Source organism: Helianthus annuus, chromosome 16, assembly GCF_002127325.2.
Source record: "Helianthus annuus cultivar XRQ/B chromosome 16, HanXRQr2.0-SUNRISE, whole genome shotgun sequence".
Classification (NCBI taxonomy): Eukaryota; Viridiplantae; Streptophyta; class Magnoliopsida; order Asterales; family Asteraceae; genus Helianthus; species Helianthus annuus.
This window is the reverse complement of record NC_035448.2, coordinates 36,211,332-36,215,463: the sequence shown is the minus strand read 5'-3', so window position 1 is coordinate 36,215,463 and position 4,132 is coordinate 36,211,332.

Here is a 4,132-nt window from a genome sequence, read left to right as displayed (position 1 = left end):
ATATCCTGAGAGTTCATTTCTCTATTAGCGGATGCTAGAGCTCGCTGTTGCTGTAACTTTTCATCCTTTTTTCGACGCTCGTGAGCTCCTCTGCTGAACCGTCCTCTCTTCTTGGGAGGGAATGGCTCTTCAGATTGGGCCTTGAACACGAATATCCAATCTTCGGTATCAGCCGAATACCCCGAGGGGGTAGGCTGTGAAGAGGTGCCTTCGTCCCTAGGTGAGCTGGACAACTGACGGTAAGCGTCTGAAGGTCCTTGATCACTCATACTGTAAACTAACAAATTGTCAAATAACACAAAACAATAATATACAGATATGCACGTAATCACGTAGATTATTTCAACTTAAGTGAAATGCGACATACAACTTCAATTTCGTATGTCCCAAAACTTGAAACACAAACGAATGAGGAAATAAAGTGTTTTAAAGAACCTTTATATGGTCCAAATCTGGAACACAAATGAATCAGAACAAACTTAATTTAAAAAGAAACTAAATCATTCATGATTTAACCTACATAATCTAACACACAAACGAATCATGAAAATAAAGATTGTTAGACAACCTTCGCTTAGTTTCTGGAACTTCGATTTTTTAGATGCCCTAAAAGATGAATAAAAGATTAACAAATCAAGATTACACAAACATGAATAACGAATTGTCAAAAAACAAATTATGTGGATCCGTTATGTCGCAACCACCGCTCCCTTAATTATCCGGGAACGGGCTACCGCGAGATCAGATTCAGTGGTATCGGTGTTTATCAATTTTGGCAGCGAAAATTTCATCAGGAACGTAGTTAGGAAATATTTTATCAGAGTAAAACACAACATTTTCTATTAATAAATATATTGGGATAAACCCAAGTTTTATTACAAACTGATTTATAGGGATAACCCTATATTATTGAAATAAAACATCTTCTTTATTTAGGTAACTTTTATAGCCACTTTTTCCAACCCTTCAGTGCTGTCCAACTGGCTTCTATTTGGCTTTCACATTTTGTTACCTGAAACGCGTTTAAAAATATTTTGTCAGTGGGAAATACTGGTGAGTGAATCCCAATTTAATCAAGAAGAGTTTTATCAATTTTACAGTATTGAGAGCGATTACAATGTTTATATCTACACAATTACTCATTCGGTACTTTCAATCCTGACTGGTGGGTCATATTACACATTGGCTAACTCTTTGTCCAGTGGTAACGTGTTCCACATTTTGTATACAAAACCCCAACAAACCGGCAGTAATTGAAGAATTACAAAGACTTAATCACTGCTAATCACATTGTAAAGTATATAATGTTTTGTAAAAACAGTTTACAAAAAGGTTTACAAAAAGGAGATTACTCACTTCGCTAATTTAGGGTTTTCCTTTGTGATTTCCTGGAGAATATCTATTAATTACACAATGCACACGTGTTAGTATAATAACCCAATATTTACATTAGTTATACCCTCCCCGAGACAGAACTCCAACGACTACGTCGGGCAGAACCTCGACAGCCGTTACGGAGCACTAGATCAATCGGGCAGCGTATCTAATACGTAACTGGGGGTTAAAATACTTACAACGAGGCAGAACTTCGTTAATTAGGGGGGTATAATGCCCGGGAATTATGTATACTATAGAGAAATTGAGAGAGAATTTGAAAAGTTTGAGCGAATTGGGGATGAGGCTGATCGAAGGTATTTATAGGGTTGATCAGACCGTTTCTCGCGCCCCGCATAAGCTGAAGGCTTAGCCTTCATGGCCCACGAGCTAGGGGTGTAGGTTTTAGCTTTGCTGATTCGTTGAACTAGGCTTGACACGAGTGGTGACACGTGGCAGCCCGGGGGCTCGCCCTGGTGACCAGCTGTCGCGGCCCGCGTAAGACGAAGAGCAAGTCTTGGTGGCCTGCAAGAGACTTTAAAATTTGATTTTTATTTAATTTTTAATGATTTAAAGGTATTTGGGACCGGTTTTCGTATACGGGGTGTATTTTAGGACGTATAGGGATACTCTAAATATATTAGGGGTGTCGAAAATATTTTAGGAGGGTTGTTATATCCTCCCCACCTTGTTTTAGAACTCGTCCTCGAGGTTTACTGGAATAGGTGTGGATATTTCCTCTGTATCTCTGACTCAAGCTCCCAAGTGTATTCTGGTCCTCTCTTGGAATCCCATTTCACTTTGACTAAAACCAATCTCTTGGGCTTGAGATTCTTGACTTTTCTGTCTTCAATTTGTAGAGGCTTCTCTAATAATTTTAGCTTTTCATTTACCTCTATATCCTTAAGAGGCACTACTAGTGATTCATCGGCTAAACACTTTTTGAGATTGCATACATGAAATACATCATGTATTCCTGCCATTTCCTCTGGCAGTTGTAGCTGGTAAGCTACAGGGCCTATTCTTCTAATAATCTCAAAAGGTCCGACATACCTGGGGCTTAGCTTTCCCCTTTTGATGAATCTTACCACTCCTTTCCAAGGAGAGACTTTCAATAACACCTTGTCTCCTACCTGAAATTCCAACGGCTTTCGCCTGTTATCAGAATAGCTCTTTTGTCGATCACGTGCTGCTTTTAGTCGTTCTTTGACTTGAACAATCTTGTCTGTTGTTTCTTGTACTATTTCTGGTTCAGATAGTTGCTTTTCCCCGATTTCTGCCCAACAGACTGGAGTTCGGCACTTTCGTCCATAAAGTGCTTCGAATGGTGCAACATTGATACTGGTATGATAGCTGTTATTATAGGAAAATTCTATTAATGGTAAGTGATTGTCCCAATTTCCTCCGAAATCAATTACATAGGCTCTAAGCATATCCTCCATTGTCTGAATTGTCCTTTCGCTTTGTCCGTCCGTTTGAGGATGATAAGAGGTGCTTAGATTTAGCTTGGTTCCCATTGCTTTTTGGAAACTTGTCCAAAAATGTGGAGTAAAACGGCTATCTCTATCAGAAACAATTGATAAAGGAATTCCATGTAATGAAACTATTTCATTTACATACAACTTAGCTAATTATTCCATACTGAAAGTTTCCTTCATTGGTAAGAAATGAGCTGATTTGGTTAGCCTGTCTACAATCACCTAGATTGTATCATTACCTTTTCTTGTCTTGGGTAACTTGGTAACAAAGTCCATTGTAATCAATTCCCATTTCCATACTGGCATTTCTAACTGTTGCAATAAACTTGAGGGTTTCTAATGTTCAGCTTTAACTTGTGAACAGGTTAGACACTAAGCAACATAAACTGCTATATCCTTTTTCATTCCTATCCACCAGAAATTCTTTCTTAAGTCTTGATACATCTTATCATTTCCAGGATGCATCGTATACTTAGACTTATGGGCTTCTTCTAATATACGGTGGTGTAGGTTTCCTAATTTGGGTATCCACATCCTTTTCTTATGGAATCTCCAAATTCCATCTGTTCCTTGTTCTAATTCCTTAATCATTCCTTTCAGTTTCTCAGTATCGTCCTTGATTACTGATTCCTGTGCTTCTCTAATCTGCTCATTTAAATCTACTTGTAGATTTAATTTAAGAGAACATACTCTTTTTGGCTTTTCGTGATACTTTCGACTTAAAGCATCCGCTACTACATTTGCTTTTCCTGCATGATACTGGATATTACAATCATAATCACTAAGTATCTCCATCCGGCGTCTTTGTCTCATATTTAACTCCTTTTGCCCGAAAACATATCATAAACTCTTATGATCGGTAAAAATGGTAAACTTACTACCATAAAGGTAATGTCTCCGAATTTTAAGGGCAAAAATTATGGCTCCTAATTTTAGATCATGAGTTGAATAGTTCTCTTCATGATTCTTAAGTTGTCTAGAGGAGTAAGCTATAACCTTTTGACGTTGCATCAACACACATCCATAACCTAACTTAGAAGCGTCACAATAGACTACAAAGTCTTCTGTTCCTTCTGGTAATGCTAGTATGGGTGCGTTGGTTAATCTTTGCTTAAGAATTCTAAAGGCTTCTTCCTCTTTTGGTCCCCATTCAAACTTAACGGATTTACAGGTTAGCTTTGTTAAGGGAATGGCTATTCTAGAAAAATCTCAGATAAATCTTCTATAACTACCGGCCAATCTGTAAGACCCTTGTTAAGAGGACGAGATATAATAATATA